At 38.2% G+C, this 22824-nt stretch overlaps 1 long non-coding RNA gene across 1 annotated transcript; it reads left to right on the forward strand.

Annotated features, from left to right (window-relative positions):
- The first annotated feature begins 2109 nt into the window (after positions 1 to 2109).
- Positions 2110 to 18241, forward strand: LOC140646984 (uncharacterized). Its single transcript, XR_012040626.1, has 3 exons — positions 2110 to 2264; positions 5442 to 5581; positions 18112 to 18241. It is a non-coding gene; the product is annotated as an uncharacterized lncRNA (long non-coding RNA).
- The last annotated feature ends 4583 nt before the right edge of the window (positions 18242 to 22824 follow it).

Here is a 22824-nt window from a genome sequence, read left to right on the forward strand (position 1 = left end):
ATGCCAGTGAAAGTGCAGAGACAGGCTGTATTGTCTGGGTTGGAGGTTTGCCAGCAGAAGACTAGCATTTCAGTTATTGTGAAGAGTGTTATCAGGACGTTACCCTAATTGTAAAAATCTCCTATGAAATATTTCGGTCATAATCTTGAGAGAGAGCTGAGTGTATATTTTCCTTTAAGGGCAAATTTAAATATATAAAGTTCAAAACCTCAAAGTAGTGGTGTTTTAGTTGGCAGCAAAAATCCTGGGTAAGACCCAAATGTGAAACTTTTATGCATGTTAGCCTTCCCTAGGCCTAGGGAAATTGGTATTATTTTAAAGCATACGAGTTCATGCATTTTTATTAGCATGTGCTTAGAATACTGTTTAACACTTAGCAGCTACCACAGATGTATTAAACTTGCTTTAGAAATGTGCTGTCTAGTCATGATCAATGCTAAGGATGATGCCTACACTGTTTGCAGCTTGACACTTGCAAATAAGCTATTAATTCAGATATGCTTGCTAACTTGCTGTGCAATGTCTGAATTCATCCAAGCAGTACCACTGAAATTGATTTCTGTATGGAGAAGGACAGAATTAAAGACATTCATCACATGAATAAGTACTACACAAGATGGCCCTTGACATAGTCTGGCATTGGTGCTTCCAATGTTAACTGGCACGTGTTTTAACTCACCATTCAAGCCCTGCATTGACCACTGATAGAAAAAAAAATTCTGCCTATTAACCATCTTCTGTACTGAATATCCCACCTTTAATAGGACACCTAAGTTTGCCTCTTTCAGATGTGTCTCACTTTTTCTCATATTCTCTCTCTTCTCTTCCACTAACTTTCATAAACATGGGACTGTAAAAAGGATAATGCCAAAACTACATTGAAATAAATTATTCTCTTCTCTTATTCTGTAAACAATCTGAGTAGGGTTCTGTTCACTTTCAACACCAGTAGGAGAAAAAAACAACAATAAAAAAGTCATTATTCTTGACTGAACAAGTAAACATGTACTGAAACTGTTGCTTTCCATATCAGTAGTACAGCAGTGTTTGTACCACTGCTGATCCAGATGCCTGACCTACCTGACTGAAATGAGATGAAAAGAGAATTTAGTAGAGAAAAAGAAAGTCAAAATTTATTTCAAAACATTTTTTGCTTCAGTACGTCTGCAGTTGCATGTCTTCCTTACACATAGCATGGCAAATTTATTTTTCCTCATTTTTGGATGACAGTGGGTTAACAATGAGATTATTCTAAATTTAGCCTTAGAAAAGCACTTTTTGGACAACTCCTTTTTTAAAAAAAAAAAGATGCTGTCATAACTGACAGCAGGCAAGCATACAATGTGCTAGCTGCTATTTGAAGTCATCTGTCCAGGTCTTCTGGCCCTGAAACTTGCTGCTATGTGTGAGATGATAGTCTAGTCTCCTCTCATCGTTTCACAAGGAGTGTCATACAACTCTGGAACTGGTGGTGGTCCAGAAAGGGAGCAGCATCTCTGTCATTGGGGGTTATAAGACTTAGCCAGACAAAGCTATGGTTAACCCGGTTGTGTTGGTGATTGTCTGCCTTCTAGTGGGATATTGGACTGCATGACCCCAGAGGAAGAAATAAATTATCTTCTTTTACATCTATTTTCATATTTAAGGGCATAGCTAGAAACATAATAACACTGTGAAATGAAAACACAGTGTTAAATGGAGAGCCAAAAAGAATAATGAATATTTTCTAAAGACAAACAATACCTGTTACTTTGCATTTTTCAATTTGTGACCACAAGCTGTGCGCAGCAAAGATGCTGAGATAAGAAATGCTGGTCTCTGTACTGAATGTAACCTGACAGCTGAGCAGCAAAATGATGTCAAAATGCTTTTCTGGAGCTAGTGATTATGTATACTTAAGATCTGAAGTGGGAAGGAAAGAAAAAAAAACAATTTTAAGAACTTTTCCCCTGGAACTCCACATGCTGCAGCTACAGCTTATTCATGAGTCTGCAAGTCTGACAATCTGAAAAACTGAGTCAAAATGCCAAAGACATTAAAATAAGTGAGTCACAGGCTGGTGTTCACTGTGCTGAAGACATGTCTTTGTTCGTAGAAAGAAAATGAGAGCCGAGATGAATGGTTGTGAGGGACAACATTTGCAGTGAATTTCGCTGGCTATCTAGACAAGTTTTGTCCAACATTTGTACTCTCTCATGAGGTATCTTAAACTACAGGAGCCTTAAGCCACCACACGTGCAATGACATTTGGAACGCAGGCCTAGGTGAGATTTATTCTTTTTCTTTAAGAAAACAAATTGAAGTCAGAGTCAAAAAGAGGAGTAGAGAGAAATTGTTCACTCTGAATTCATCATGAAAGCTTTCACACTGCACAGGATTGGAAATCATGTCACACTAGGAAAAGGGTTTTACTTCCAGCAGCAAATCAAAATGATGACTCCAATGAGGGTTTACCACCTCCCCAAGCACTTGCATCAGTATCTTTGTTGAACAGTGAAGAATCAAGAATCTTTTAGTTGAATTTGAAAAGGCAGCTCCTTTCTGGAATTCAAAACAACTATTCATTAGCAGTTTAGGTTAGGGTATAAGAAAAGTCTTATTATGTGAACATAACATTAGATGTGCTGAAGTTGTTACTGTGTAAATCCTCACTCCAATTGTGGCATTAATATAGATTTTCACATTTAAATAGGGAGTGGAAATGGCATTTCACAAAAGCATCAGACTCAACTGTGCTGTAAAGTTTTATGAGCTGCTTTAGACAGCAGAAATTAAAAATAACAGCAAAAAGTTCCTGGATGATGCAAATCTAATTAACTTCTATTTTTCTCTTTCCTTCCACACAATTAAATATTTATTACCATGACAGTAGAAAATTAGCTGAAATATTCAAAACTACAAGGGTGATCATCACAATGTGTTTTACTCTGCTGTTACCAGAGATAGCTTTTTTCCTGTTGTAGGCATTTTCCATAGAATATAATATTCTTTGGCATGAAGAAAAACAGTTCTAGCTTAATACTTATGCCAATGGATTTTGAATACATTTTTACTGTAATTTTTATGGTAAGTTACTTATGTTTTCTCATGCTTATCTAAACAGACGTTTGAGCAGTTATTGTAATTCACTTCTTGTTATTCAAACTGATATTTTTATTGTCAAGACAATTAGCAATTAATGAAGTGGGAATTGGATCCACTAAAGATCAGATCTGATTTCTTTTTAACTAATTTATGAGGCTTTAGACATTTAGCTCACTGGCCTATTTATTGATAAACATCTTGCTCTTTCCTAATAATACTGAACAAACAACAAACCACAAATTGTGTATTGCTAAATGCTCCTGAGTACTTCAGGTGATAAAGTACTGAAATGTGCCCATGCTGACAAAAAGATTCCTATTACCTGCAAATAATATAATACTAATCTCCAGTTCTGAAAGTTAGTTTTGGAAGGGGAGGAATGATAAAAGCTTCATTGTTATTTTAAAGAGTGGCTTGTACTTGCACATAAATATCTCAGGTATATTGGTCTGCACTATTCTAGGTAGTGTAGAAACATGTACTCTATGAGAACCTCCTATACAAAAGCAGCTTATAATATTAAAGAGCAGTTATAGCTCATGAATGAGAAGACAAGTCAGGATGGGTGGGGGGAAACAGAAGATATCATGTGGAAACAAATAGGAAAGATTAGATATTAATTTTGCAGGTAGACAAAGTAATGCTGCTATATTTCTGCTTTGGGTTTTCTAAGCAGAAAAATGTATAATTGCTTCCTGAAGAGCATGCGTAATAGCATGTTTGAGATCCATTTCTACTGTGCATGTCCTAGACAATTGATCTATTCACATGGTGTCAATGCAATGTATCTGTAGCACTTACTGCAGAGTTGTAAACTGAATACACATCATAGCAGCAGGTCTAATGCAAAATTCTGGATTTTCTATGTCAGTGCTGCAGAGTTCATCTGTACATATGCAGGAACTGTGACTTCCAGCCAAAATGAAATTTCAGTAAAATGGCCACATTAACAAGACTCTCTCTGAAATAAAACATGGAGTTGGAAAAGAGTATGTGCACATGAAAATTTTGATAAACAATTTCTCTGAAGATGAGAGACAAAACCTGTCCTCAGATTTTCAGTTTGTTGTCTATTGTACTGCAGTGCTACATGGGGTCTCTAAACTGTTTGGGTCCCCATTCTGCTATGTGCAAATAAAAGGTCTGTCTCTTCTAAGAGCAGGTTACTCTTTCAAAAAAAGTAACATTTTAATGTCATATCTTTTGGATTAATTGTATCTGTTCTCATGAGCTTTCACTGAAAATGTTTATAATTAAAATAAATTGCAGTGGAAGTTTCCCACACACAGGAACTATGCAACAAGAATTATATGTAGCTTGTAGAAAATATTTTACTATTGGATTCTTAGAACTCAAATTTGGTAGAGGATGACATAGAAAAGAACTTGCAACACAACTTGTAAAGACAAAATGACAGGATCAGTTAGACTTTTTTTGGTACATCAACAGACATCTACAACCGCTTGTAAGAGAAGGAGCGCTACTTATGAAGAAATAATCAATTACTCTCAGCAGTAGAAATCAGTATTTTTTAGCAGTGTGACACCTTTCTGAAAATACACTGCTCTGTTTACTTAGCCACTATAAGACAGTAAAGAGAAATCCTGCATTTTAATACTCTCACTCCTACTGCAACCTTTTCTCAGTAGGTAAAATGCTGCCGTAAGGACATTCTTGTGGGAATTCTTCCAGGACTGGCAGTCCAACAGATAAATACAAGATGTGCTTTACCAACAAGTTAGAAAGGACAGGGCAGGGCCTCCTCATCTCAGAGCTGACAGGGCATCAGAGCAAAGATTTTGGGCAGAGATGTGCCTAGAAGATGTGCCTCCTAGAGCCATCCAGAAATGTAAAACTCAGAAAGACAGCATAAAGCCATGTATATTCTCTTACATACGTTGCACAGAATTTCCTTGTTCTCAGCTTCTGTGTAAAGTGTTTATGGCTCTAGTTTCTTTTAATTTGTTTCCTCTCTACCTTAGACAAAGAGCAAATATGATTTACCTTTATCTTTTTCTAAGAGATGGTTAAGTAGCTTTCTGTTTTGCTTATCTGAATGTTTGCTCAAATCAATGCAAGGCTCATTTCCTGTGTCTGATGAGGGGTTTGGATGAGCAACAGTATTGTTGGGACCAGCTGAAGCATTACTTGTTGCAAAAAGCCTGCTGAACAGGCATGGCATCAAACACTATGGTTTAGCAGAACTTGCCTGCACATTCTGGTTTGGATTAGCAGGTATGCCACACTGAATTTACCATAGTCATTTTCACAGTGGTGGGTGTTATCAGCTATTACTTTCACAAGCACATGGAGTCTTGAACAGCTGTTGAAAGCAGATTTTATTTTTCTGTATCCAGAAAAGAAAAGATAAGAAGATATTTTATGGCTCTTACGTAGTGGAGAGAAAGAAGCAGAGAAGACCTTAACCAGCAGACAGATGAGCTGCTAGCCATGTCAATGATTGGAAAAGGAAGCCTGCAAATGATTCTATCAGCAGGTAAGGATCATGAAAGGTAGTGCCTCCTTCACATAAAGTCGCACACTTGAATTCAATGTCAGACAGAGAAAAGTCTGCTGTACTAGTCGTACAATTATATCGTTCTCCACATAGTTATATTGTTCTCCACATATAAAAATAAAACACTTGTTCCTCTGAAATTTATTGCCCCTTATAGTCCACAGAGTGTAAATCTGCCATGTAACATAAACTACCTCACAGTATTATTCCATGAAAGGAACCGAAAATGTTCAAAATCTAATGCATTTGTATATATTGATAGCAAGCTTAATACAAGCCTGTCTCGCTATTCCATCAGCTACTACTTACTTCTTGTTACCATGACAATTCAGCAACTTAATGTCCTCACCAAAATCTACTGCAGGAAATAAATCCATTCCATGGGCTAGTTAAAAAAAAAGGACAACTCATCATCCTACATATAAAAAGAGAAACCCACAGTTTAAGACCAGAAGAAACCTGATGAATCAACAAAATAGCAAGGTGTATTAAGATCTCAGGCATAGTTTGAATTGTTGAAGAGGAGCTCTTCACACAGATTTAATCTTTAGAGAGTTGCCTTCAAATGTGAAAATTGACAAAACTTTTTTTTCAGTAGCAGGTCAGCCACAGATTCCTCTATTTGTCTAACAGTAATTTATCTAGCATATTTTCATGTAGCTGTCATTTTCTACCAACAAAAGCCAATTAAAGTTTCAGATAAATCATTTCTGAAGGACATTCTGCAGAAAAGCATCTGCATCAGGAGACAGTAAGAGATAATGTTTCAAACTAGATAAAACAGCATGACTAAGATGGCTTTGGAAATTCACTTAGTTCAGCCACTGTGGTGGAGATGAATCATAAAGACAGTTTTACATTAATTGTCAGGCCATTGCCAGATTTTATTTGTTCATTGTTTCCTGATTCTCATTATGCCTATACATTGCTTACTGCCTTGTGCCAAAAAGAAAGAAGTGGCAAACCAAAAATGGCTTACTTAAACTTGTGTTAGGCTACCCAGTGCACAGCCAACCAGACCTGCCAAACAGCTGTTATAGATTTAATATTTTTATGGTACGCTGTCTTAAGTCCTACCTTACTCTAAAACAATCCTTTGCTGTTGTTGTTAGCAGAATACGAGTTGAAATTGATTCACTCAATCTAAAGTCCTTTCCATCTTTTTTGTGAATGTGTTTTTGAATAACTATGAACATCCAGCCTTTCTGAAACAACCATTAGCAATGTCTCTTCATAGTCTAGGACCCAAGTATCCTACTATTAAGCTGTTCCAGCACCACCTAGGTTACATAAGTCTTCAGAATAAGAAATGGATGAGATTTAGATCACAGTCCTAGACTGAAAGAGTAGCTAACATTTCATTCAAAGAATTCATATTTACAAGACAAATAGGCATTGCTTAAGGAATTTCTAGAACCACAGGTGTGTTTCCAAAAGTGTTGGAAGAAATCTTGTGTGCCATGGGATGAAGTTGAATACACATACCAAGGTGCTACTCAGACAGGGAATTGTATAGATTGAAGAGCATGAAAACATATGGTAAAAACCATAATGCATTTCAAAAGTGGTCAATAAGGATAAGAGGTAGAAAACAGAAAAAAATGTCTATGCAGTTTACAGCTCAATCACTTTCCCCACAGTCACCATTTCATTTCAAATGCAGTACAGACAACCGTGCTAAAACTTTGCATTCTGAAAATTCTCCTGCCTATAACAAATCCTGCAGGTCACAAGGTACCAGGCTAGATTTCCATTTGGAAATACCAGAAAATGTCAATGGAAGTTCAACTGAGCAGCTGCGAAGTAAGTGAAGCCCTTAAGCTGGTAAAGATTAATCAGTCAGAGAGAAGAAAGCTGTCTAGTCAATACCAGCCGGTTAGAATAACACCTCCAGAGAAAGGTGTGAAGAGATGTGTCCTACTGAGTATGCACGATGCAAAGCCAAGTCTGGATTGAAGACTAGACGAGATGACTGGATATGGGATTGTTTGTTATAGTACATGAAAGGCTTTACTTTGACCATAAAGATAAGCACTACTTTAATTTACCAGCCAAGCTAGAAAAGGCAATGTACCAACTTGGAGAGGCTTGCAAATGTTCCAGAAGCAGGTGCTGCTGCTGCAGGGTGATATTAGATTTTATTCTAGAGAAAGGGGAGCAGAGCTTGTGAACCACTGTTCTCAGCCAGATGCATAGAAGTTGTTCTTTCCCTTGCACTGCTACCTGTGAAAAGGGTATCACACCTTTGGGACAGAGGAGATCCAATATTTCCTGTGTGACTGCAGGAACACAATAATAAACTTCTCTAAATCAGCGCACTGATAGTAAAGCTGACTGCAGAAGCGGCTTTAGGAGTCAAGGCTAAAGAGGAAAAAGCTGCTCATGTGAAATGCAAGCCTGTGACAGGTATTTTATTTCAGTCCATAGAATATACTCATGCTGGCAATATGCAAACTAGAATTTTTGCTTTGGAAAGTCTCTTCAGGCTTGACCACAAACCCCTGCAGTACATTTGAACAGTATGATTTGATGCCAGCAGTGAAGAAAAGGAATTATCTTAACTGTAAAGTTGCCACTAATAGAAGGAAAACAATCTAATATCCCTGAAGGTAGTCTCTACGAAGACAGAGTAGAGAGTTGAGATTCATACGTATTTTATACCCACCTTTTCCATCCTGGTTATTCTGTTACTCAAAAACATAGTCTTACTCTTTCCTCTTTCATGTTTCTTTCTGAACATCTAAATTGCCATTTCTTCCAAGAACATAAATGATCTTGGGAGCACAACAAGTGCAACTCATTGTAATAGTGTCTTTCCAATACTGTGGCATTTCATAAAGGCTGAAGTCCTTGCAAGACACATAGACCTGCCCGCTGACTATTCTCTCTTTCAGACTTTGAATTCCACTTATTCTGTAAAAAGCCACTCTTAATGGAAAACATGCTTGTCATTTAGTCTTTTTCTTTTCCAGTGACATAGTTTCCATAACTAACTATGTCTGATGGTTGGTCAGCTCCCAATCAGCTTGACCAGTTTTACTGTGGTCTTGCCAGTTGACATGAGAGCTATAATGCTAGTTCAGATTAACTGTATGCTTGCAAATAACATCTGTCTGAGGTACAGCTGATGTATTTTAAAGATGTGAATCCTAACTGAAAAAAAATCATAGGGTTTGGTATTTAAAGTCTGGTTATGACTCTTATGCAGATTTTAGTGGAGGTTTTGCTTTTTCTACTATAAACTGGGTGCTTGTACCCCTTGCTGGATTTCAGTACGTTCTAGGAGTGCATTGAGGAACATGACTAGTAATTGTAATCCATTTGCTCTTTGAAGCTTGTCAGTGAGACTGATCAACAAGGGCAATTATTCACCAGTTCCTTAATTCTTCAGCGAGCAGATGAAAAAAAAATATCATTTTCTCGGGGCTGGGAATTTGCTAGAGTCCATGAATCTTCATAGTCTAATCTAGTTCATAAGTCTTTCTGGTGAGTCTGGAGAATTCCTGTAATTATAGCAAAAAGATTATGTGACTCACCTAAAATACAGCTTATCTTTCAGCTAGTTAATTTGTGAGTTGTGTTCTGAAAAGGTAACGCTATAGGAGACAGCGCTGAATAGCTCTAAGCTTAGCTCCATGGGAATAATGACGTAGTGACCAAAGGGAGAGACTTGCACTCAAGTATGTGGATTATCCTGATGTTTCCAGACACCTAATTTGACATCACAAAATTTTGACATCACAAAGACTGAGAGACAAAAAACGATCCTGGAAGACTTAAATCCAGAATAAGTTCTGAATCACGATAATCCAAACTTATTTTTCCTTGTGATGTGAACTGTATGTCATGCTCGAGGCAGCGCTAGGCCATGACCTTCCCATGTGCTTCAGTTCTCATCAGGAAATACAGCAAGGTGCGTCACAGTGTTATGGAGATGGCTATATCGACACTTTCACTTTGGACATGTTTGATACAAATCAATCTTCATTTTAGTTTAGGAAGCATGGAGAAAAATTATACACAGTATATTGTGTAAACAGTAGTTCAGGCAGTAAAAGAAATCAGATACTATACATTTGTATTTTACAATCTAGCACTAGATAACCAGACTAGCTAACCTAACCTTGCAAGTTCTCTAGTCTTCTGCATGCTCACAGGAGTACAGAACAGTGGAAAGTACACAGGTTCTGACCCCGCTTCTCCGTCCAGCACACCAAAGCTGAAATGAGTGGGCCATTCATCTATAGGCTGTCTGGACAAGGACATCTCCATACTGGAGAAGAGAGCTGGACAGGGAGGAAATGGAGAACAACCATCATGCTTTACTTGAATTATTGGTCCTTAAGTCAAATTTAGAATAAATAGCTCAGTAAAGAAATCTCTGCGGAAATTTCATACTTCTAGCATAAAACTTCCCAAGCTAAGAAGACGGTAGAATGAACTTTCCATTGTGCCAGTACACTTTGGTTAGTCATATCATTATGATTCTATGGTGAGCTTTTTTTCAAACCAGCCAGACAAAATGGATTCAGGTCATCTTCTTAGTGGATAATGGGCTTTCATTGGGAAAAGAGTAGTCAGAGAGACAACTCAATTGAAAGAAGGATAATGAAAATGTATTTGACAGTCAGAATGTCTTAATTAAACTATGTTATGTAAATTGGTTTATTAAGCAGAAATTACAACTTGGAGCATCTCACCATGTTTTACATAATGAGACTAGATTACTGCTGTAGAGAATAATTTTTTTTTCAATTCTAGAATTCAGACTAGTAAACTTCTGCATTCTGACAGGAAGAGAAGAAATGGGTTTCCCAAGACTTCAATAGGTTTACCTGATATAAGATTTATGTTTTGGGTCTTTTTTTTAAAGGAATTATGAGAATTGGTTGCCTCCATCTAGACTGTGGTAGATTTTGATAGAAGATGTAATAGGAATACTTATTATGTCTGGTATTTCAAAAATAACCATCTAATAGAAAAGATATCCTTTTGCTAGGCAACAAAAAGATAGAAACTGCATCAGGATCATTTAGCACATCCACATAAACCATTCTCGGTCATGCTAAGAATCTTTGCAAATCCTGTTTCGTGTGTGCATGAGTTCTCTGCTACACCATTTCAGCTACAGCATCCTCTGAGGCGCAGTTGTGCTAATGGGGAGGGTTGTCTGTACTACCCTGCTCCCACACAGGCTGCCATGAGAGACCATTCCTCAGCTCTGCACAGAGGACAACGCTTTATTCCCTTGAGGAACATTGGCAGTAGCAAAGCCTAAAAAAGGAATTTTGGTTATCAATTCTGTCAACTGTTTGTTTCAAATGGAGCACCACAGTAATGCAGCAGTATTGCTCCAATTCCCAGTCTAGCCCCGGGAACTCTGCACAGATCCCAGTCCCACAATGCTGACATTCCCTGTGGATTCTCAGCTTTTAGGCTATCAAACTCATTTTCATTTGAGTAGCTTTTCTCCTGAAAAGTTAATGGAATGAAAAATCCCACACAACCAATATTTTAAAATAAATGTTGTCAATCTTCACATACAAGGCTAATAGAACTAGCATTAAAAACAGTGAAACAACATTTCAGTGACTGAAGTTATATAAGAGAATTTCCATATTTAGACTCATTTTTCATTTGCTAAGAGTGAAGCACTGAACTCTCATACTCTTTAAATATCCTCATTTGATGATAAAAATCTTTTAACAGATCAGTCATTTAAATGTATATAAACTCTTATGCTGTGTTTATCTGCAATAATTTTTCCTGCCATTTTTCCTATGCAAGTACTACTTTGACCTAAGATACTCCTAAAAATCCAAGCTACTCATGGGAATTAATACTATAATTAATAAAACCAGAGATGAGGAACAGTGTTACATTCATTTTTTCTTTTACTTCTTGATTCCAAGAGTAAACAACAGTCATAACAGTTAGAGCTCTTGTGTATTTTAATCCTCATAAAAGTTATTTCTAAGACCTGAGGGACCTGCAACTCACAATGAAAATGTTTTGAAATGTCCAGCCATCCACGCCACAGAGCAGTTGCTATCGAAACCACAAGAATTCCCTGTTAATGAGCTTCAAGCAATTTTGAGAAGACTGGCAGTCACACCCCCACCCCCCATAAATCATTTGAATTACAGACCAGTTTTATTAACTGTAAGTGATTGCTCATATGGCAGACAAAATATCCTCCAACACTGACACTACTGCCTCTCCGAGAGCTGTAGCACGACCTCTGTCCAGCAATAGTTTCCAAGCACTGCCAGCATATGCAAGTGATTAGCAACACAACCATGTCTCCAAATATACTAGAAGACTCAGGGCACCTGTCTTTGTTAGCTAAGAGAGGGGAACCTCTGTCCTTTCCCTCAGGTTAGCAGCTCACCATATGCAATACTCTACTTCATCCTTCAGTTGTGTGTACTAAGGGAAGAAGAATGCTCAGACAACAGTTGCTGTTCTCTTGTGTGTACACGTTGAGCTAGATCAGCTCCCTGGTGGCAGCCATATATTGACCCCAAAATAGTCATGTTGGCTGAAAGAGCTGAGCACTGGGAGGCTGGAACACCTGGCATTGCTGCTGATCTTGCAATGAGAGACTTTGTCCCACAGCCAAGACTTGCATTACCTTTGCCATAGTTTCTGCTGGTGTAATTCTGTATCCCAGATACTTGAAGAAGCAAGGCTTGCTGGTAACTGAATGATCAAGCGACATGACTGCTCCACAACTAACTCTGTGGATCCTGTGGCTGAGCGGATGTATTCTTATCACATAGGTGGATGTCTGGTGTTCAGAGGAAACTATGGAAAAATTGTTATAGTTCAACTGACATGTTAAGATCAGAGGAAAAGGACATCTTTCCTGACACCTGCTGAAGTTAACTAGTGCAGTCTTTGAATCAGAAAATAAGAAATTCCTTATTGCTTGCATAAGAGTACAAGGGCTGAGTTGTGATAGCAAAGAAGGGATTTGGGTAGTGGTGGTGGTGGTATGAATAAAAATGACCCATGTAGAAAAAGAAGGGAATGTATAAGCTAGGAAATAATTCTTTTCTCTTTCCTCAACCTGAACAACCATCTTCTCTGTAAGCTGCCCTTACATTCCCATGGCATGTACTGTCTTGCAGTGAAATTAATCAGCCTGTGCAGAATTTCAAAACCTTAAAATAAGTGATGGAATCTCTACCTTTTCTTATCTCAGCTATATATCTCTATACTTGGCTTCAGGCTACTCCTATCCCTTCATCAAAGTGAGAGCAATTCTCTTTTTCTCTGGACACTGCTCTTTGATGGGTATTTATTGACACTCGTCTATTCCCATCTCATTTTGGCCTTAGCTACAAGGCAACCCTGAGTTCTCCATGTCATCTGTCTCTTATTGTCTTAAAGATGTTTCATTTCCACAGCTGCTGAAATTCACAAGTTAGAAATTGGCCCAATTCAAAAAACATTCACTTCAGAGAACCTAGATTTAAGCCAGAATCCTGACTGGAATTTCAGAGCAGCTGCACCTTTCCACCTACACAGAGTCATAAATCAAAACAAAAACATGATCCAGACACATCTGAACTTCAGAGATTTTGAAAACTAAAGGAAGATCAGCCCAGATTTTGAGATTCCCCTTCCGCTTTCCCTCACACAAATGTAGGCACGTGCAGATATATAGAAGGGAGAAATTTCAGGAGAACTAGAGGATGAACAGCCATCTCTTCTTTCTAAATATATTGAAGAGATCCATTAGATTTACATCTTACCTTGTAAAGTGGTAGCAAAACTGGAAAAACACTGTTAACTGTCCCTCTTCTCTTGTATCACCATTTTGACAACGACAGGTTGAAATTAATCCTCACTAAACCCTCTGGAGATGTGAGGTCATCAGCATTATGACATTCCATTGATGACTCCACTCTTTCCAAGCAGCTACTGATCAGTGAAACTGATTTATCTCTGATAACCTCACAATTAGAACTCCAGGCCAGTCTGATTTGCAGCCACCTGATGCTCATGATATCAGGGTCATTCAGCCTTTCTCATTTCTTCTCTCTTCTGCAAGTGACTTTTTAATGCTTGCCCTGGAGTAAGGTACTGCAGTTTTCTTGCTTTCATCCTCCCAGGACCAATGTCTGATAATAAATCAGGTTCACTGTTGATTTACTAATCAGAAGAAAAAATACCAGAGGTGGTGTCTGTTTATCTTTGGAGTGAAATTTCTCTCACATGCTATGGAGATACTCTTCTGATAAACATGTTCCCTTCCTCCATTTTCACTGTCTGTAGTCCAGCCATTCAAACTAAGCATTGGTATTTTAAGTCTATCATTAGGAAATGACATGTTGAGCAGCAGACGCCCGAATTCAGCTATACTTTTGCAACAGGTTTCAGTGACGAAAGCATTGCATCCCAAGTGGCAAACTATATTCCTTTGGTCTTGTAAGATTTCACTGTTTTAAAAAAAAAGCAGACAAGACTGAGAAAAATAAAACTGTGGCAAAAAGGAGGCTTTAAAAGTTTAACGGCTACTTGTAAATTACGGAAAAATTTTGGGAGTTAATATTTTTGAGTGCTACTGAAATACAGAAGCAGCATTCCATGTTTTAGTATGGCTTATCTCAACTATTCAGATATGTACGGGCTCTTACATAGCATTTTTGTGTCCTGAAAAGCAAAAAACGTACAACCCAGAATTAAAATAAGGTGAAGAAATAGCCTAGCTCTTACAAAAACAAAAGCAAAAAATGTCATGACAGTATGTCACCTTCAACATACAGAAGAACATAAAACATAAGCCAAAACATTGCATAGATAACGGAAGTAATTGTTCTGGAGAAACGGAATCAGCATTTCTGGTAACCATTCCTAAATGCTTTAACTGCTCAAAAATGCACATAGCCAAATGGAAGCTATTTTGAGTTGATGTGTTCTACATTATGACTAACCATGGAAAATTATAGTTGGAGTTCCTCATGTATATCACAAAGTATGTAAACCAGATGACATACTTATATCAAGGCTAACACCTAATCAGAAGCATGAGTGTCAAACAAGAAAAAAAAAAAAGGAAACAAATTGACATCTATTTCACTGGAAGAAGAACAAAAACAAGTCATACTTTGGATCACCGTCTGTGACAGTGTCCTTATAAATTAGGGTGGAAAGAACTGCTCAACGAATAATTAATGAGAATATCCCAGATGTCTTCTGCTATTTCCACTGACTCTATTTAGGTAGAGCAGTCATTTTTAATCTCTGCATATTTTAAATCAACTAGGTGGGTTTTCAGGCCATAATGAGAAGCAAAATAGATATCTCACAGGCAGTTTTGCTAGCATATTGTACTCTTATTTGTGCATATCCACTCTCAGAACTACAATGGTGCTTTTTATGTCCCACTAGGATGTAAACCGTGAACTATTGAAGTATGATCTTTCAATTTTTGTCAGAAGTGTTTGTGTTCTGTGTTCTAATTTTTTTTTTTTTAAGTTTATTTAAAAATAGACTTTGTAAACTGATTTTTAATCTAGAAGGATGGAGGGCTACGATGTCAGATATTTTTTACTTGAGATATTTTGTTAAATAATGACCCTAAAAAAGAGTGACCTAAGAAAAGGTCTAATTTTCTAGTCACAGTCCTAAATCAAAGTTCTCTTCCTCTCTTCTTTACTGGCAGGTACCAGCTTGTTGCATAATTCCTAAGTAATTGCATCCTGATCTGAAAATACCCAATACTGCAGTCTAAATAATATGTCAAATGTCAAGCTGCTTTCTGGTGTACTGTTCTCAGGCACAGGCAATCAGAACAAGTCAGCAATCCATGGAGAAGAGAGGCTCTTTACATTCAAACAGTTTACTACTTCAACTATTCATCAAGCCTGATATCACCGAATGGAAAATATTTTCATGTTGTTCAATATTAATGCCTAGAGAATACCAAAACTCATCCTAACGATATTTCTTGCAATATTTTTATAGAATAGGCTTCTTTTTTTGCTTAGGGACTTTGGGAAAAAAATGTCTTTATTTTAGATTTTATAATCATCAGTATTCATATCAAATTGCTTCTCTTTAAAAAGCAGCCTTTTTACACAATATCTTCCAGAGAGAGGAAACTGAATTAATACAGTTATGCATTTCCTGGAATAATACAAAAGTCATTAAAGGAAAATATCTGAAATTCAGTGGTAAAATGTCTGGCTTGGAGCATACACATATAATAACTATCATCATATCATTACATTTTTGGATAATACTTATTAGATTGAAAATATTTATTTGAAAGTACCAAACAAGCCCAAAGTAAACAGTACGGAAACAGCTTCTAACTAGAAGGTGTTTTTAGAATGTTTTTTTTTCAATCTGCTGAGAAGAATGTTGCCCAGAGTGAGTACTTGGTCTTCAAAGAGGTGCTCCTCTTTACATTAATTACATTAAATAATTACATTCATTTTTACCCAAGGGATTCAAGTCACACCCATACACGCGTGTGCACGTGCACACGCACACACACACAAATCCAAGATTTGCAGCCTGTTAGAAGGCTGACAAAACTCAGGGAATAGATGCTCATTGAACCAGATAAGCTTTGGGTCAGGTGCTACTTCAAGAACATATAAACTCAGTGTGGTAATGTACTTCTTAGTGTTACTTATTTGTGATTCATGAATCTCCCAGCTCCTAGCAATAAATGCATTCTAGTATGAATAACAGGATCATAGTGGGTCACTGGGTGAATTAGATGGAGGTCTGTTAAAGTCATCTTATATGCAGAAGTGGTTATCAATTTGAAAAAATTATCATCATTTCCTCCATCACAACAGCTGAGGGTATGGAGGCCTCTTCCAGATTGACTGGACCTCCAAAGACAGATCTGTCACTGATGGAAGCACTTATTGTAACTGACCCACTGTTTGTGTTTAGTGAGAATGGCAAACCAAGATCTACATCTTGCCTTCAACAATTTCCACAGGACATTGCTAAGGGAAAGTAGGAATAGGGTGACCGTATATAATATATTTAGCCCTAATAAGTTCCTAGCCTACAGATATTTTCAGATAAGGGATTTCCAGTGCCAGGTGAAATTTCTTTGTATTTAATACCACCAAATAGATTTCTATTCTGTGAACTTGTCAAGCCTCCCTTGGAATCCAAGGAAAACTCCAGCACCTACAACATCCTTTGACAATGAGTTCCACAGATCTATCTCCAGTTGTGGAAAGAACTTTCTCTTTTTGTTTGTTATGAAACTTGGTCATATTGAGCTCACATACACTGGATTTATTTGAAAATTGCTCATATTGGTTTCATATGATGCCCTGTAGTTCTTGGATTGGAACCCACTCTCCTTGTGACAATCAATTCAAAGCTCATCATAATTTTATATATGAGATTACACTTTTTTTTTCTGTGTAAAAAACAGAAAACTTTTTTTTCAGTTCATCTACAGTGAAATTCATGTGCTATTTATTGTCATGTCATGTATTCCCTGAGGCCCTATTTAAAATTGGCCCTCTTTTTTGCTACTCCAAATAATTTAGTGTCATTAACGTATTTTGCTACCTCTGATCTCGTATTATTTTTCAGGTTATTTATGAATATGTGGAACAGCACAGATCCTGTAGTTGCCATTCATCCCTTCCTTGCAAGAACTGGCTGTTCCTTCATCTTGTGTATTTCCTGACTTGTGTGCAAGCAAGGGCCTTCCCTCCTGGCTTGCACAGCATTGCAGTGCTTAGCTTACTTTAAAGCAACTGGCTTTTATCCATTTGATTTTAATCCCTTCAGAGAACCCTAATGGGTTTATGAAGGACTTTCCTTTACAGACATCCTGTTGACTCTTCCCCATTGGGAAGAGATCATATTCATCCATGTGTCTGCTAATTCTGTTCTTTATTAATTTGCACTTACACTAATTCTCACCAGAAACTTCTTTGTTTCAAAAGCCAACTAGATTGTTGTTTTCAGGGCTACAATCCATCTGATTCTGGTGGGAGGGTTTGGGAAGGAAGCAAGTTACTTGGAGGCAGGAGGAAAGACAGGAACCTTCTCAGTTTTAGTCCTGATGATGTAAACGTATTTGGGAAAACTGCTAGTCTGTATTCTTATTATTTAATGTCTAGCATTAGAAGCTCAAACTAGTGATAAAGCAAGCTGTATAGGACAAAAGTTCTTTTTGAGACACACTGCCTCTTTTTTTCAAAATACTAGTTAATCTCATTACAATCAGCAACAATTCTGGCACCACCAAACAATGAAAAATGTGATTGGAAAGTGAAAACAAAATCAGGAAGTTTTCATTCTTTCTGCATTGAAAATGTATCATAAGCTATTATGTGTATTTATCAGTGAATCTGACAACTGCAGAATGGCCTCATAGCCTGAATCAACAAATAATAAGCCAAGCCTTATAATCTAAATTTCTTCACGAGAGCTTTCATTTTTAGATACAGATTGTTATTGGACTCCTTATGTTTTGCTTTTTTATGACAGTTTATGTTTTCTTGCTGCAGGAGTTCAGCCCTACTAAAATGCAGAGGACACTAGTCATCTAAACTAAATGTAAGACAGCAAAGATGCTCCTAGAAGAATGAAGACCAGATAAAATGGCCAGAATATAATTTACATGTGCAGTTAGGTGTGGTACAAATAAATAAAACATCTGTACTGAAGGGCAAAATAAAAAGAAAAAAAAAAAAGACTTTTCTCTGTTGAGAGCTTTTCTTCTTGCTCCAAGGTAGGAGAGTGTTTTTCTTACTTTGTCACAGTGATTTATTTTGCAAGACTAAGCTAAAATTTGCAGAATGTTTGAATGCAGTTTTTAATTTCATTGTGTGCTGGGGATGAGCTCTTCTTCACTTGTCAAATGTAGCTAATATTAAATTTATTAACAGTATAATAACAGAGGACCTGAGCTGTTTATTTTCATCAGTATAATAATAACATTAGTAGATGTGTAGTGGCTCAAATATGTCTTCTCTGTAAATCTATAGGGCCTGCTTCTGATTGCAGTGCTACAACAATAGTTTATGGACAATATCTGGGAGGACATCCATCAGTAGCATCTATTAGAAATCTAATGTACAGAAATAAGTGGTGTAGCCTAGAATTCCTATTGTCATGCTGTTAGCAGTCTCACAACAAGACACTTGAGAATCCAAATATTTCATACCAAATCTGGAATGACCCAACTCCATTGCAAAGGCAGATCTGCAGGCCTCCAATGAAATATTAATAGCGGAGCGTCCTAGAAGGAGCAATACAGACTGGGAAACACTGATGCTCAGATGTGTTTTATGCTCTGTGATACGGTAGCTAGCATTATGCTGTGCATCTGGGGGATGTCTGACAAACTTATTGATAGTGAACACAAGAATATGTTTATACGTTAATGTTGTTCATACAAGAAATGTTGTATCTGGACATGACCCAGAGCCTGTTGATGTCAGTGGGGATATTTCTTCTGCTTCAAGTGATTTTATCTCACCCTGTATGTTTGTTTAGTGGGCATGCAGCCTGCGTCTCATATACTTAATAAGTGCTTGAATGTGATCTAGTCTACAATTCAAAGTGAACAAGAGGTGCATTGTGTGACTGTCTACAAGCTGTTTGCTCTGTAAATTCATGTTGTCTCTTCCACATAAATAATGCTGTAGTTCTGTAATCTTGCAGAACTGGTATTTTAATATTCCTTATTTTCAGCATCACTGCAATGATGAGCCTGATTTTTACCTGCAATGTAACGAACAGGTATTGATATCTTTTAATTACTTCCAAGATAGTTCGGTAACATTTTTCTTTGCCACATTAGTATTTGCTGAAGAAGGAAAAAAGCAATTAATAAAAAGTGACGTAATAGCTTAATTCAGATAATAACCTTTTTTTTTTTAGTGGGGTTTTATGTACCTAGAGAGGTTTTTTCCCCATACATATCATCTGCTTGCTTGTTTGTTTAACCACCTTGCTGATCAATTTATATTTTCCTCTTTGTGATTTCTAAGTCTGAGGAAGTATGAGAGTGTCTAGCACTCTAGCAATAACTCTGACTGATGGATCTCTAAAATTTTAAGGGTGAAGTTAGAAACTAAAGAAGCAATAATTTCCAAGAGAATCCATAAAAACAGTTTTCCCTCTTCCCCCTCTCTCCTGATTCCTCAAAAAACACTGAGGTAGCACATGGACTGTATAATCTAAGTTAGGTGTAAAATTCTATCCACACAGCTTAATTACTCACTATGGAGACTACAAGAATGTATAGAAACAAATTTACCTTGGTTTATAGAAATATTTATTTTATGTCTTTTGACAAACTGAAGTATCTTTCTACCAAATGACATTTTCAGGTAATAATCTTATGCTTCCACTTGGTCATCACATTTCTTATTTATTGAGGGTGTTCAAAGTTCTCAGAAAATGTAGGCTATAACATTAAGTTACCAATACAGTTTTAAGTTGCCCAATTTTAGTTTTTTTAAAGTGATAAAAGAGCTTCTGAAGTTCTACTTGATGTTCACATTATGATTGCTCAAGTAGGTTTGCTAATTGAAATAGCTATGTGAGACATATTTAAGGACCACTACAGGAAAAACAAGGAACAAGTTTAAAGTCCCAAGTAAAAATTCCAGTCCTGAATTTAAATTGTTAGGAAACTTAGCAAAAGGAAACTCCATCCAGTTTCCAGGTTAAATTGAATAATGGCCAGTTAATTATTTTTGTTTGTTCCAGTATTGTCATTTGACTTAAATCTGGTTTTCTTAGTCTAGAAAATCAGTTATTGTAAGATAAGAAGCTATTAGGTTATCTGGTGTACTATACCTTTGGCAAAAAGTCCATTGCATTATTTCCATTCTCTCTTTAACTTCATGATTTCAGTTATACTTTTCTTCTTCTTACCCTTTTTCATCCTGTTGAGATTATACTAATGATCCTATAGCTGTCTTAGTAATTTTTTTCTTGACTTCTTAAATATAAGTAAGTACTGCATTTTCAACTGTCCAGGGATATGGTACCGACCCCAATTTTATTAGAAAACTTCATTCTGAGACCACAACTTTGTGTGCTAATCATAAAATTCTGTGATGATGATTGGCTCCTCAGATAAATCTCTGTATTGGGTTTGTGTGATAAGGTTTTGGTAGCAGGGGGGCTACAGGGGTGGTTTCTGTGAGAAGCTGCTAGAAGCTTCCCCCATGTCCGATAGAGTCAATGCCAGATGGCTCCAAGACAGACCCGCTGCTGGCCAAGGCTGAGCCCATCAGTGATGGTGGTAGCGCCTCAGTGATAACATATTTAAGAAGGAGAAAAATGTTGCTGCACAACAGCAACTTCAGTTGGAGAGAGGAGTGAGAATATGTGAGAGAAACAACTCTGCAGACACCAAGGTCAGTGGAGAAGGAGCGGGAGGAGGAGGTGCTCCAGGCGCCGGAGCAGAGATTCCCCTGCAGCCCGTGGTGAAGACCATGGTGAGGCAGGCTGTCCCCCTGCAGCCCAGGGAGGTCCACGGTGGAGCAGATATCCACCTGCAGCCCATGGAGGACCCCATGCTGGAGCAGGTGGATGCCCAAAGGAGGCTGTGACCCCATAGGAAGCCCACACTGGAGCAGGCTCCTAGCAGGACCTGTGGACCCATGGAGAGAGGAGCCCACGCTGGAGCAGGTTTTCTGGCAGGGCTTGTGACCTCGTGGGGGACCCACGCTGGAGCAGTCTGTTCCTGAAGGACTGCACCCTGTGGAAAGGACCCATGCTGGTGCAGTTTGTGAAGAACTGCAGCCCGTGGTAAGGACCCACGTTGGAGAAGTTCGTGGAGGACTGTCTCCATTGCAAGGAACCCCACACTGGAGCAGGGGAAGAGTGTGAGGAGTCCTCCCCCTGAGGAGGAAGGAGCAGCAGAAACAACATGTGACGAACTGACCACAATCCCCATTCCCCATCCCCCTGTGTCACTTGGGGGGGAAGAAGTAGAGAAATCAGCAGTAAAGTTAAGCCTGGGAAGGAGTGGGGGGAAGGTGTTTTAAGATATGTTTTTTATTTCTCATTATCCTCATCACTACTCTGATTTGACTGGTAATAAATTAAATTAACTTTCCCTGAGTCAAGTCTCTTTTGCCCTTGACAGTAATTGGTGAATGACCTCTCCCAGTCCTTATCTTGACCCACGAGCCTTTCGTTATATTTTCTCTCCCCTGTCCAGCTGAGGAGGGGAGTGACAGAGCAGCTTTGGTGGGCACCTGGCATCCAGCCAGGGTCAACCCACCACGATCTCATACTTTCCTTCTACACCTGTTGTTCCATACATTCTTTATTACTTTCTATCACAACTTTGACTCACTGGCTGGTACAAGGGACAGCGTCTCTTAGTGGTTTCCTCTTGGGCTCTGGGTTTCATTTCTTTAAGGAGAGTGACTGAATGAGATGGACCCCTCTGAAGGTAGGGGGAGTTGGTTATTTTCCAAGGGATGAAAAAGCATTTTGAAGGGAGAGAAGCTTCCAAATGGAAGTAGCAAGTAAGAAGCTGGGAGTCTGCAGTTCAAGGAGAGGATGTGGAGAGCTGGAAACTGATGATCAAGCCTCAGAGGAACAGAAAGCAAACTTCCTAGGGGCCAGAAAGGATTGTGCATTTCAGTTTCTTAGACTTTTTAGTCCCTGCAACACAATTACTTAGTGTGCCTGGCCCCATCAGAATGTCAGTTCCATTTAGAAAGCCTTCAGGAGTTCCCTGTAAACTCCCTGGAATCGGGAGGCTTGAAAGTCTGGGCTTTTTGTGGCAGCAAGAGATCAGCCAAGCAGTACTTTGCTTCTTTTACAGACAAGGACTCCTGGATCATAGGTCTCACTGAGATAGAACCTTTTCTGACTTGCTGTTGGAGTTAGATCTCACAGGAGAGCCAGTAGAAAGGCAAACATGTCTATGGTTATTGCAACCAATCTCTTTCAGAGCTGTGAGAGACTGTAAAACAGCTGATTATCAGTGTCTTGCTTCTGTGACAGGCAGGGACTTCAGTCCACAGTTCCTGCATAACTGGAACCATATCTCAGCATGCCTTCCATGTAACACTGCTTACACTGGTGTATTTGGGAGAGACTCTGATTGGCCTAGTGGTACTAATATCATAGGTCCAGATCCAGACTGGGATTCAGATGCCTAAGATGATATCCAACCACAATTTCAATGCTCAGGGTGTAAATCTTTGGAGGCTCCTGTAGCTAGCCCCATCTAGCTCTTGAGG

Source organism: Ciconia boyciana, chromosome 2 (assembly GCF_034638445.1).
Source record: "Ciconia boyciana chromosome 2, ASM3463844v1, whole genome shotgun sequence".
In the NCBI taxonomy this organism is placed as follows: domain Eukaryota; kingdom Metazoa; phylum Chordata; class Aves; order Ciconiiformes; family Ciconiidae; genus Ciconia; species Ciconia boyciana.